At 39.5% G+C, this 14,583-nt stretch overlaps 2 long non-coding RNA genes across 2 annotated transcripts; one reads left to right on the forward strand and one right to left on the reverse strand.

Annotated features, from left to right (window-relative positions):
- The first annotated feature begins 7,237 nt into the window (after positions 1–7,237).
- Positions 7,238–14,266, forward strand: LOC149268684 (uncharacterized). Its single transcript, XR_016270348.1, has 3 exons — positions 7,238–7,252; positions 8,816–13,663; positions 13,726–14,266. It is a non-coding gene; the product is annotated as an uncharacterized LOC149268684 (long non-coding RNA).
- LOC149268685 (uncharacterized) lies at positions 9,472–10,208 on the reverse strand. Its single transcript, XR_016270347.1, has 3 exons — positions 10,068–10,208; positions 9,908–9,989; positions 9,472–9,817 (listed from the first exon to the last, which is right to left on the reverse strand). It is a non-coding gene; the product is annotated as an uncharacterized LOC149268685 (long non-coding RNA).
- Positions 14,267–14,583: the final 317 nt, after the last annotated feature.

Consider the following 14,583-nt stretch of genomic DNA (forward strand, 5'->3'; position numbering starts at 1 on the left):
TATTTTATGTAAACCAAAATCTTATTTATATACTTTTGATTATACTGTATAAAAAATGTTATATATATCCTAGGTTATTCTTCGGTAATTAACTTTCTGACTAAAATTCAAAATTAAGTTTTTATTTTTGACTTTATTTACTAAATCTAAAAAAAAAATTCAATTAATGTGTGTTTAGTTGAAATAAATAAATAAATTGGAATTCCATGTGAGCTTGCCTTGCCATCAGAAGTAACTTTGAAATTCCAGTTCGTAATATACCTGAAGCTAACTGCAAATGCAGTCCTAAGAAGGCGCGTGTATTCACAGTATATGGGCATCAATTAATCAGGGTACGAATGCAAATTACTTGCGGCATTTGACATTTCTTTCTTTTTGGCCGAGTCGTGCTGCGTTAACCGGAAACGGAAATGTTGCTTGCATAACAAATGAATATCGCTCAAGGGTGGCATGTCAACTCGCAGCCATAGTCACAGCCATAGCCATAGCCGTAGTCGAAGCCGAAGCCGAAGCTAAGGCAGAAGCTGAGCCAGAGCCATAAGTTGATGTGGCTGTGCGCGTTTGACAAGTCACAAGGCCTCTTTGGCATTGTTCGGCGAGTCCTTCTGCGCTGGCAGGCAAAAATAAATTGTTTTCTGCATATGCGGGCAGAGGGGGGTGGGGCCGCCCGCTGATTGGTATCGCGCCTGCCGTTGACAGCATTCATTCCAGTTGCGTCTCAAGTGGCGCCTACTTTGCCTGCCCCAAATTAGAAATTCCAATGAAAGTAACGCTCATACCAGCGTCCTGTCTAAAATGGGGTCAAAGCTCGTGACCCCCCACCCCCCTGCCCATTTTCCCTCTTCACAAAACTCTAGCAAAAACAGAGCCAGCCTGCAATTGCAGCCGGCTTGAATTTATTAACGCTGTGGCCATGCGTCAAATAAATGTCAAAAAATGAACTCCAAGTGCTGCAATTACGGCCCAGTCTCTGAGATCTGCAGCCCGGGCCTCGAACGACCGAAATATGGAATGTGCACGTACCCAGGGCCGCGACCGTTCAGGCCGCAATAAAAATTGCACGAAAATTTTTTGGCATGTTAAACACAATTTTTTAATGAATTTTCGCGCCAGTCGAGTGTGAAATGTGCGCTTGGCGCCCATCTCTGTCCCTCTTTGACTCCCTCTCACTCTCACTGTCTCCTTCTCCCCTATCGCTGTCTCTCTGAAGTCGGAGCTACTTTTAAAATGCCATAAAAACTAAAAAAAAAACAAGCAGAATAAAGAAATTAATAAAAAAAAAAAAAATACAAATATTTCTGGCCACACACAAAGTGAAAATTGCACGGCAAATAAAAAATTGTTTTTCGAAATTTTGTGGCTGTCATTTGTTGTTGTTTCTGTTGTTTTTGTCTCTGCTGCTGTTGTTGTTGCTGTTGTCGTTGTTGCTATTGTGACCATCATTGCCGACTGTCTGTCTGATGTTTGAAATGATACCAAGACAAGGCAGCAGTAACAGCGACGATCCTGCGGTCGCGTTACCTACAACAACTGAGCCATTGCAGTTCTAAAAGCAAGTTTATACAATTATTAAAAATATATTTAAGAATTTCATCTAGGAAAACATAAAGCATTTAGAAATAATTTAGAAACTTTATAATTATTTATTATGTAAATGACAAGAATATAATAAATAAATTCTCAGCATTCAAAGTAAAAGACAATAATTATAAAAAATATATATGTATATAAAAAATATATTTGTAAAAAGTTATACAAAGTAAAAAGTTTCTAAATTTTTATACTGCTATTATTATTATGAATTTTATTTTATTATTTTATTTATTTTGTATTTTAAAATTTTTTTAATGATTTCTGATATCATAAGAATTTTTAATGGAAAATAAAATCTTAAATATATTTGCTTTATTATTAATAAGTAGTCGTCTAAATTAATGTGATAATATTTATACGATTAATACTTACCATAAATATTTTCTATAAAAAAAAAGATTTATTTAAATAAATTATTTAACACATTCAATAATATTATATGATAAGTTGTACTGTGATATTTTATTTATTATTATTTCTACATAAATATTTTCCTTTCTCCCAATGAATGTAAATGATAGTATGATACTCTAAAATATTTTCTTAAGAGCTGCTGTGCATAAAAATTTTGTTTAAATAATTGAAATATGTTCGACTCGATTGCCCTTCTCTCGATTACAGCGCATTCAGATATTCCAAACAAACTGTGCAAATATTTTGCCAGCTCAGTTGCTATTTTATATGCCAACAATTTTTTCTTTTTTTATGTTTTGCTGTTTGTTTTTGTTGCTCTGGCCAACACTTCAGCACGAGACAGATGATAATAAAAAATTTTATTACACACAAGCTCATCCATTTGACTTAATGGCGGTTGAATGTGCAGCCTTTTAATGTGGACCCTGGGACGGGGAGACGGGCGACGGGCGACGGGTGACGGGCGACGGGTGACGGGTAGAGAGGCAGCTGGGCAGCAGTTGGGGGCAGATGATCTGTGGCAAGAGTAAATGCGTAGCAGTCTACCTCTACTTTTTGTCTGTTCGGGCCAGGGGCAGAGGCTGTTGATTATTTAATCATTTTTTGCAGAAACTGACGCTGCTTTCTCAAGTGGAAGTGCATGTAATTTTATTTCATTTGCCATGCATTTCGTTTTATTTATTTGCGTATTCATTTTTACTTTTTGTAATTTAATTTGTTTGGCATTTGCTGCCGCTACTGATTGCTGTGGCTGCCACTGCTGCAGCGGCGGAATAATATGCCCCGCTACGAGCTCTCAATAAATCAGCGAAATGTGCGCGCAAAATAATAATTAATGGCTGTGCGTGGAAAGGGGAACGGGGAACGGGGACAGAGGCTAGCAGGCGGAGGGCAGGTAGCTGAAGAATGATGCATGAAAATTTGTGAAAAATTGCACAAATTGCGCGTCACACGTTGCGGGGCAATATAATTGCCATGGCCAATGCTTGGCACTGCCTCAAATGAGCAGTCCACAAAATGAGGGGAGAGGGCAGCAGAAAAAAGCATATCATACATTCGAGCGCTCCTTAACATGCAGCACATGTAGAAAATGAGTTAAACGCTGGCCGGAAACAGACAACACTTGGCTTAATTTCTATGCTGTCTGTCCGGCCCCGGCCCAGCCCCAGCCCCAGCTCCAGCTACAGCTCCAGCTTCGTCTCATCATTGGCCAGGCGTCATCATCATTTGGCACAGGCACAGAACGAACAGGCGAAGCCGCATGTTCAATATGATTCGTGACATGTTAGGGAATTAGTGCTGCAAGCAGTCGGCGGATGGAATGGGGGCTTCCTTTCCAGCTCCTTTCGCTTGTGTGTGCTTGCCACGTGCGCCACATGTTTGTCATGCCAAGTGGCGCCAACCGGCCTCATTAATGTGAGTTGCTTTAAGTTTTATTTATTTATTATTGGATCTTTTTGCGTTGTTTTCGTTCGTTTTCGTTTTTCCCTCCCTTCCTTTTGTTATTTTTGGCCGGATTTGTTGCGGCTAATTGCTTTTTTGTGTATTATTCCTGAACAACATGTCGAGCAGCCTCAAACGAACTACTTTACAAGCAGCCAGCAAGTACAGTCCAACATTCGGGCAGATAAGCAGAAACCCCAAAGAAAAATAAATAATTTAGTTTTGTTTGTATTGTAATTTTCGTAGAATTTATAGCGAATCTATGAATAACTTGTAATATTATATATTTGTTGTTATTCCATTTCGATTCAATATGCGAATGAGAATACTTCCAGTTTAAGCTAGACGTAGGCATGCCTTGCGAGGCTTCTTCATATGTAAAGTTTTACGTAATTGCTGCAATTTGTTGGCAGCAACTGCTTAATATCAAGTAGCCGTCGTGTTGGCACAGGAGCTGACGGCAACTTAGCTCTACAAGCGCATTCGGTTACACAATAACAACAACAACAACAACAACAACAACAACAACAACTTTGGCACCAATGTTGCCTGGTTGGCTCAAAATGTTTGCTGCTGCTGCTTGTTTACATTTTACAGTTTTTGCGGTTAAGTTTACGCCGTGTTTTCGTTTTTCACACACCAAAGGTCTGGCTGGCATGGCGCTGGCCTCTTATCATGTTAGCAGCGCTCCGTTTTCATGTTAGCAACAGCACAAACAACAACAACAACAAAAACAACAACACTAACTATAACAACTATTCGAAAGCATCTACAGTTACGCGCCAACATGTGGGTGTCAACTACTTCGTCTCCCTGCTGGGTTCGCTCGAACTTCTTCATTGCGTGCGCGTCTTCGTCTAATTTGTAAAATTATTCGCACGTACTTTCTTATTACTTTGTTTTTGCCATGTAAATTGCATAAAACAAAAGTTTCTCAGTCTTGCATCCTGGGAGAATAGCAACTAACACTATACTACATATTGATATGAAATGTGGGCCCCGTGGATAGATTCACTTTGTTGCTCGACTTTATGGGAACTTCAGCTAAACGTTTAAGCAAATATTATATTTTATGAATTCAGTACGTAAATATTAAATTTACTTGGATAACTATTCTAGTAAAAATCAAACACATCATTTGTTTGGTCATTTAGAAAATATACATAATAGTTGTTCCACCCCCCATAAGCAGTTGTGCCCTGTCCAATCAAACGAAACAAAATTGAACAAATAATCTTTGCAGGCAGCGGAAAAACCTTTAAAAAATCTACAAAGCCGCAACAACGAAAATTGCCATTTATCAAGCGATATTGCAGCGACATTTAATCAAGATATTAGCAAAATGTTCAATTTATTTAGAAAAAGCCACTGGCCAAACGAAACGAAACGAATCGAATCGCGAGGAGGCAGGAAAAAAGGGCAAAAACAAAAACATGAACTGAATTTGGGTAGTAAAAACCGCCAACAAAGTGCAACATGGCAAAAAGTGGGCAAAACGAAATGCAAATCGAGCACTGGGAATTAGTGACAGCCAAGCGGAAAGACTGGCTCCAGTTCCAGTTCCAGTTGCATTGGAGAGTTACCCCTGCCATCGCCCTAGCCTTCGCCATCGCCTTCGCCTTTAGCACTGCCAGAGACAGAGCCAGTGCCATCTCCCCCGTGAGTTTTCGTGTGACATTTGCAATTGACAGTCGAGTCGTCGAGTTGAGTCGCATCGAGTTCAAGTTAGGAAAACTTTAGGAACCGTCGAGTGCGAGGCTTCTTTTCAACTGTTTTTTTCTTACCTTGCCTCCCATCTCTCCCTAACCGCTCATCATGCACTGCGACAATTTAAGCTGCAAAGTTTAAATGTTTTTTCCTCTTTTTTTTCGTTCCAAGTTTTTCAGCTGCGGCGTTTTCCTTTTGGGTTTTGCGGCAAAATGTCAAACGGTGGCCAAAGTTCGCTTAACATCAAGCGAGTTCGTGTGCAAATGGCGGCCCCAAGTGTTGCAATGGGGCTTTCCCACATAACCCCAATCCCACAATACCTGCGCACGTGTGCACATTTACTAAATATTTCCTTAAATTTTGGCATTTCGGCAATTAATTTTGCCAGCGCTGGTAATTTTTTAGCTGACTCACAGTCAGTTGAAAGTATCTCCACTGTACAGTGGGCTGAGCTCTAATAATACTCTGTAAAATTCACAATAATGTTATTGAGCTAGAAAATATTAGTTTCTGAACATTAGAATATGAAATTATGTAAAAGGTAAATTTGATTTAAACAAATATAGTTTCTATGTGGTTATTATATATAATATTCTCTCAGGTGGGTTAAGAGCCTTTAGACTCTTCATTAAATAAATAATATATAAAATTCACATTTAATTTAAATTTTAAATTTAAACTCTACAGTCTTATGAGCCTACTTTACTCTACGCCAACAAATTAAACTAATAATTTACTAGTCTAATTTGTTAATTGGTATTTTGAGTACAGGCGAGGCAAATTGTCTGCGGCTTAACATTTCCAATGCTCGCTTTCGTCTCGGTGCCAGTGTGCAGAAGAGGCAGCCCAGGGGCAGAGTCGAGGGGTGATGAAGCGAGGGCGTGCAAAGTCTTGTGGCGCCCGGTAATCGTTGGGCCCGTCACTTTTTGCAGCACTTACTTTTAATTAGCAAACAAAACGGGACACAACGCAACGCAACGCAACGCAACGGAATGAAATGAAATGCAGCCCGAAAGTATGCAAAACTTTTGTTATTGTCGCCAAATAAATTTGCCAATGCGAACGGTGGCTGTCGGTGCGGCAGGGTGGCGTGGCGGCTGCAGGTAAACAAGTGCGATCCATACAATTGTGGGCGTGGTCAAAACAACAGCTAACAAAAAGTTTCCCCGAAAAATTATGTGGCGTCAAATGCGGCGAGTCGATGGGCGGGGCAAGAGTGCAAGAGGCGCGGCAGCTGGTTTACCCCATGCGGTTGCCGTCGCCCAAAATTTATGTTGCAGTATGAAATTTACCGCGGCAGGTGGAAAAGAGGCAGGAAAAGCCCCCAACTAAAAAGTAAAAACTGACTGCAAAAAGTTGAATGCAAAAGAAGCGAAAGCTGTTAGCGAACGATGGGCGGGGGCGTGGCAACACTTAGTTATCGCAGCCCCTCGCATCTGTCTGATTAGATGCAAGCATCGCTAATATTCCTAAAATGCTCCCAATTGGCGCAACAAAACACCAATTTTAGTCGCTCTCAGCATTCGGTTCCGGAACAGGGTCTTGCATAACGTCCCTGAACACTCCATTAGCAGCAGGGCCATTTGTTATGCATGTTAAAAATAAAAAAAAAATACAAGTAAACACGTAACCCAACTTCCCTTTGGTCTCGCCCACACTCCTTAAGGCTGGCTGGCTCATTAGAAAGGGTTGCAGGCGTGACGCTGGCGTAAATCATCAATTAAATTAAATTTTGCTTCTGGGGCCAGTGCTAAAAATTAAATTTTAAAATGAAATGCTATCGTGAATTATGAGGGTTCACTGTATGTATTAAGCTTAGCGCACAATCACACAGCCCATTGTGTTTGTGAATTTGGAGACTACACAAAAAGAAATCACTCCATTGCTTCATAAAATATTCTACATTTCCTTTATCTATTAAGATTGATTTGTTTTGATATGATATATGATCTCTTTAGTATATGAGCTTAAACTTTAATTAAATAATAAAATTTATAAATTTATAATATATCTTATCAAATCTTTACAGTTCTGCTTTCCTCTCGCATAGGTGAATACAGTAAAAGTTATTAAGACTTGCAGCTTTTTGTGATAGGTAAATATCTTTGAAAATATAGCTTTTATGCATTCAATGATTTATATTTTAATATTTGGTATAGACGATATATATACTTCATAAATGTTAAGCTACTCTGGCTATGAGTGTGGCTGGCCCTCAATTATTATTATTAACTCAAAATCAAACAAGGCAGACCCTTAATAGGGAAGCTGCTGGGTATAGTTTAACTGCTTTATTGTAATGATTTCAAATACTATACATATATTAAACAACAATTTCACTTAAATACTTGCATTCCATACAAATAATAGATCTATTAGTATTTAGATTGGTTCAGGTAATTGCTTGTTTGGGTTCATCTAGATGCTATGATAGCATCTTATGATTGCTCTGCAAAGTAAACGCGACTTCGAATGCCAAAATCTTGCGTCATGATTGAGATAATTGCAGCTGTGAGCTGTGAGCTGTGAGCAGCGAGTTTTCCCTTTTCGTTGGTATTTTCATTGTTAGTTGAAATGATTTCCAGGAAAAACGTTTACCCAAACCGGCTTCAATAACTGTGTATGTGTGTGTGTGTGTGTGTGTGTGTATCGCGTATAGCATACAGCATATAAATTACACGAATAAAAACTGAAATTGCTGCAAAAACAGAAATACACTTAAAATATACATAGGAAGCAAGGAAAAGCAAAGCAGTAGCAAAACGAAAAGGAAAAAACGGAATATTTATGAACGCACGCCAGGACGGGGAAAGCGAAAATGCGCCAAACAAAACCACGGGAAAGGGACAGTGCGGAGACACCGCCACACACACAACACAGTTAACAGTCAAATGCCGAATGGGGCAGGGTTGCCGCGGGGCGGAGTGTGGGTTGTCGGGTGTCAAGACCCAACGAACCAGCGAACCAAGTCCGAACCTTGTCCGGTATATGGTATACGGTATTCCAGTACCGGGTGTGGGTCTGGGTCTTGCTCCTGGTTCGGGCCATGTTTGTTGGCAGATAAAGCAAATGGCAAAAGTGTTTTCCACGCGCGATCGATAAATACGGCGCCAGCAAGACGGGACAAATTTTCATAGTTCAAGTGGCGCCTAGGCAAGCGCTGCGAGCTACAGTCGACAGGCGAGCGAGAGAGTGAAAGAGAGAGAGAGAGAGTCGGCCGAGAGGCATAAAGAGCCCAACTGAAATGTGGCCAAAAGCAGGCACTAAAAATTCACACGCACACTACTGAAACGAATGCGATAAAATTATTGAGGAAGTGTGCAAGCAAAAAATACAACAGTAATTGCTTAAGGTAACAGAGCTCAGCGAGCAAATACCCCGTGAACTTGCCAAATTTGCTTTAAACCAAACTTGATATACATACCTATATAGATGATACACAGATTGAGAGATTGATTGTATAAACTATATTAGTTATGTTAGTATTTAGAATTTTACTATAGCAGTCAATATAATACCCTGTGCATTTACCTAATATACTCTACGCACTTACAAAATAATACAAATGCCTCAACAAACATTCTAGAGCTCTCAATTTAGAAGCTGTCAAACACATTTTGTGAGCTGCCTATCATGTCCTCTTACTGTTCTTCTACAGGGTATGCAAAGCAACAGGAAGGAGTGCCACCCTGAGATTGAGAATCATAATAGTCTAAGCAGAACTATCTTTTATTCGGCCAACAACAACCAACAGCTGTTCAACGCTTATTGCCCATGCTTGACTGTGGTCTGGGCCGTGTTGAATCATCGGCAATGCCATGAAAATAGATAAGTATCACGTGTCATTGTCAACAGATATCCAGCAATGTCATACGCTCCCCGAGATCCACACAAATACCCGCTAAACCTGTTAAATTAGCACTGGCTTCGAAATGCTTTTACGATTGAGGCGCGTGTGTGCCGGGAACCTACCAAAATTAATACTAAAAGCAAAAGGAAGAACAAGCTGAATAAAACAAAAAAATTAACTTGTCTATTTGCGTGGATTTTATTTTTATGGCATTCGCCAAGATTGTGACAAGTTGCGTTGTGCGTTGATGGCTTCGACTCTGGCTCTCACTTCGCCCTGATGATGAACGCGTCATCAGCCTTGGGCCGTTGGTCTTGGGTTAGCATGATGAGTCATGCTTGATTCGTCAGCGGTTGGGCAACAATTTGATATGCATGGCAAGTGTGGAGGAACTAAATCCCTGAAATACGCAATGCTAAGACAAATACGCAAACAGAGGGGCAGAAGACATAAAAAGGCAAACATTTTGAAGTATAAATTAATTTATTCTATGTACATTTTTAATTTTTCTAGAGCGAATTATGGCAATACATTGCATTCATAACTGTATTATATTAGCTTAAATTCATATTGTGTAGAACAGTTTTGCATAATTAACAATTAATATATATTAAACTGTTATGAAGTGCGAATGATACACTAACATTTCATTTCTTTCGTATCCCATTGAAAATTACAAATCAAGGGAAATCAAGGAAAACAATAGATTTTCGCCAACATCCAATAAATTTTCGCCAACATCCACCTAAATCTGTATGCTGGAGTCTTGTTGTTTGGCAAATATACGCATATCAACGTTTTAATAATGATCTGGAAATTGCATTAAGATATTCAAGTGTTGTTTCTTGTGACAGCAGAAAGAAGAAGAACTCGTAAATCTCGCAACTAGAGATTTCTTACTTGTTTTATTTATTTATTTTTTCTTCTTCTTTATTGCATTTTAGTTACTTTTCTTCTAAGGACTCCGGGTAGTGCAGGAGAGCTATTAAAGTAGAGAGAAGTAGAAAGAGTTTCATGGTGCAAGAGAGGAACAGTTGAATAGAGCGAATGGTTGACTCACTTTTACACAAAATTTAGGTGACTGTAGTTGATTGAATTTGTAATGGTATTAAAATAAATATTTATATTGTTCTTACATAAAACGCCATTGGAAGACCAAAATGCCATCTGCCTGAGATTATATAAGCAGAGAATTAAATAAAAGCATTTATTTCTATTCATTATATAACCATTTCGAATGCAGTCAGACACACTCGAGAATATCAGCTATATAAGCTCAATCTAATTCCATATTCTACATAATTAAAGAATACTAAATCTCAAACATGAAGCTCTTAGTAATTATTTTGGCCGCTTTAGCAGTTGCTCACAAACCACCTATTGGGTCGAAACCCAACAACACGGACCCATTCCCATAAGTTTTCCGATAATAAATGGCTTTAAATTTTATTTTGTTATGAATTGCGTTTCATTTTTGATTTCACTGAAAGCCCTTACGATCGTATCATATAGATCAAGTACAGAGACGTCATTGGTCGAACACATATTCGTTATTAGCTACGTCAGTTAGGATGAATTGATGTGTATCTCTTCAAAATTAAAAAATAAAGGATTGAGTACAAGTATATTAGATTTCTTAACACTCAAACGTAGATAAAAGAAGGTAAGTCCGAGGCTCGAACAGCTTTGGGACCTGCGAGAATTATTCGGAATTTCTTATTCCGAATGAATATTAATTTCTCTTGATTTTATTATTTAATTAATATTAATTATGAAAGTGTTATATATAATTTTACAGAGGTAGAAAAGTAGACATTAATATTAGAATACGTACGTTGGCTTGCTGAGGACAATTTGTGGATACTACAACTACAAGCAAAAGTATATCACGTTGTATGCTTTGGTAAGTGAACTAATAGTTGGTCAATCAAAAATTAGTTTAAACAATCGATCGAATGCTGTGTGGAATTTCGCCTTTATTTGCGAAAATATTAAATTTAGTTGTGCATTGTCACTCGGCGCTAGCCAATTTTATGTTTTCTATTCTGTTGATTGCAAGCAATTAATTTGGCTAAGCCACCCTCGTGCCCACCACGCACTGCAGTGGCCAAGCGACGCCCCCGCCCAGTCATAAGTCATCGAATTGCAGGCGAGGCATTGTTGAAATTTTGGCAAGGCTTCATAATTTTCCTACGCATTGTCAGAGTTCTGCTCTTGTTGTTGCTATCGTTGTTGTTATTTATTCTTGTTTGCCCAGAGACAACAAGCGGGCGTGGCCGGGGCGCGTTATTTGGGCATTGACCGGCAGACAGACGCTCGGACAAGCAGACAGACAGAGGGAATGCGACCCTCGAGGAATGGAAAAGAAATAAGTTTGGCGAGCGTATGCGCAAAATGTCAACTCATAAATAATGTTGATAAAATGCATTAGGGGGCGTGCCCAGCCAGCCCCATAATTAGTGCATTAATCTGGCAAGAGGAAGCAGTCAGGGACTGCAGTTAGTCAACGCTGCTGCTGCTGCCGTTGACGAGATGGCAACACAATAGTTTTATTTATGAGCTCTGAGATGCTCCAAAACCAATAAAATAGTCGAATCCGGCTAACGACTGCCAGTCGACAGTTGTTGTTGTTGTTGTTGTTGTTGTTGCTGTTGTTGTTGCTGCTGTTGTTATTGTCGTTGTTGTCGCAAACAACGCCATAATAATAATGTAATGAAATTTATGATGCGCATTTAATGTACTCAACATAGCGCGACAATAAACGACAGCAGCGCCAAGGAACAAGGACACGAAGGACGCGTGGGACGCCAGAGACGCGAGCGACGGGCCGCCTTTGCAATGTCCATTGAACGCCCAACACTTAACTGATTTCAAAATTATATTGCTGCATGATTGTGTGCGTGCGCGTGCATGCGCCATGTGTGTGTGCGTGTGTGTGTGAGTGCATTTCTATATGTACAATATGGCATATAATTTTATTGCTTATTGTCCGCCAAGGCAGCCGTCAAATTTGTGCGTTTGTGCGTAAAGGATAGCAGAGGAGGCCAGCGAGGCCAGCGAGACGCCAGTGTCAATATTTGAGCTGAATAAACGTGGCGGCAATCTGGACATGTATATCTCTATACAAATATATATGTGTATGTGTATATATAGATATTATATAGACAAAGCCTCAAGAGGTTGCATGTGGCTGGGCATGTTTGTGTGTGAGTCTGTGTGTGTGTGCTTGTATTTGTGTTTGCTTAGTTCTCACAGTTTTATTGTTTCAACGCGTTGCATTTTATTACAACGCCACGTTTCACGACTCGATTGCAATTTCAAGGCTTTGTTTGATTATTGAACTGATTCAGATTCGCACACTTTAGCGCTTCAGCATGGTGCTCGAATAGCGTATGAATTGATAATATGGATTAGAAAAGCATAATGCCATGCAAATAATATAACTGAACTATTCACAGTTAATTTAACAATTGAACATAGCATAACATCTATGCAAACACATGTCAACATGTGTTAGACAATTTCTATTGTTTTATTGCATTTTATGTTTTATACAATAGTACACAGATTACATGAATTTATTTCATGTTTAAATTAATTATTGCTCAATTAGATAAAAGCTCTAATAAACACACCAAAATACACAGCTCATGAGCATTTAGAAATGAAATATACTGTTATATGCTATCAAACTGTTATACATGAACATTTTGTGATACTATTCTACTGCACCTTGACACTTATTATTCATTATTAATTATTATTACTGTTTATATTTTGAAGCTCTAATAAAATAATTTGCCAAACTGTTATACAAGAAAGTTGATACAGAAACAGTTATGTATCACAACGTACTACGTAGTTCTACATTCACTGTTATACACCGCAGCCATACATTTGATATGACATATACTAATTATTTGCAATCATGTTGCTGCCTAATCGCGATACCAAATTGCAAAATGTTCAATTTACGTGCCAAAGAAAACGCCGCACTGTAGGCAAACTGCATTAAAAGGCAACACACTTTCACTGTTATACTGCACACAACCGCAACGAGGGCAGCAAGGAAGGGGGAAGGGGGGAGAAGAGCATGTGTTCGACAATGTGTTACAAACTGGAGCATAAAACTTAATTTCCGACCAAACATTGCGACATTGCAGCTGCAATAGAAGCTGACAGACAACCGCAAGAAAAACCCAATCAAGCTTACACGCCGCACCACCTCGTTGGCTCCAGAAGGGCTCCCCCCACCGGCGGCGAGATGGGACTGCAGGATAAGGGCTATGAAACTAACATGCAACTAGGCGAAGGCGAAAGTAATTTGCAAGCAACTTTGCAGTGTCATAAAAGCCAAAGGGAAAAAAATTACAACGGACAAGAAGAAAACAAGAAAATGCTGGCCAGCACTTAAATTGTTGCCTAGCATGATGGAAATAATTGAAAAATTTGCAGTGCATAGAAAATCGAATTATGGCGAAAGTGACAGCCGGAGAGATGACGTAGGAAATATCAATTAACAACAACAAGCGCAAAAAGCTATTAAAAGCTTATTTAGTCGATCCCCAAAATAAAAACACGGAGCGCTATAAGCAAATAACATAAAAAGAGGAAAAACTTTACACAAACAGCCCGCTTGTCGCTTGCTACAAGCCAGTAGGTACAACAACAGGGGCAGTAGAATTAATTGCTTTATATGGCGTGATAATTTATTGAAGCCCACGATGACCAACATGGGAGCACAGGCAAGGAGGAGCAGGGAACAAGGAACAAGGAACAAGGCGAGGCGCATGGCGGCGGCCGGGGCGAGTCGAGGCCAGGCCAGGGTAGCACACGAACATGGCAGGCGACTGGCTGCCTTGTTGGGCAAGGATAACACGAGTATTATGCCGGCAACGAGGCGTAAGGGTCAATCACATTAGAGACATGCGAGCCGCTGCCAGTTGAGCTCAGTTTGGCACAAGGATTGCGGGGTGTTTGGCTCGCTTGGTTTTGGTCAAGGGTTGCCCCACTCGCCTGCACTTTGCAATCTGATTATGTAGCCCGAGTGCGGATAATAAGTTGTTTTTTTTTTTTTTTTTTTTTTTTTTTTTTTTTGCTGTTATAATACTCTACAAGCGAACCAACTGAGTTGTGGGACTACTCTGCAAGCTACGATAGATCTTTAAGCATTTAATATATTGAAATATAAAATTTGAATGTAAAAACATGAATTCAGTTAATATGAAATGTTATTATAATGCTAGAGTGACCAGCATATCAGTATTGATATCAATTATAATTTACAGTGGTATTATAGGGTATCTGTAGGCGTCATTTTGTGCTTTTGCCGTTCATATTTTGCCCAACGGATTAACGCACTCCAAGTGGGCGGCCTTTAGCGCTGTCCTGCGCAACCCTCGTTGCTTGTAGGGGGGTTTGGGACTCGGTCCGCAGAAGTATGCTATGAATATAATCAGCGCATTCAATCGAGTTAATTTCATTATGAATATGATGGCAGCTAAACGTTTTTCTTCCTTTTGTTTTGTGGCTATTTCCCTCTTTTTTTTTAATCAGACGCCACGCAATGCTGAAAC

Source organism: Drosophila arizonae, chromosome 5 (assembly GCF_054131065.1).
Source record: "Drosophila arizonae isolate 15081-1271.41 chromosome 5, UAZ_ARI_1.0, whole genome shotgun sequence".
Taxonomy (NCBI): Eukaryota; Metazoa; Arthropoda; class Insecta; order Diptera; family Drosophilidae; genus Drosophila; species Drosophila arizonae.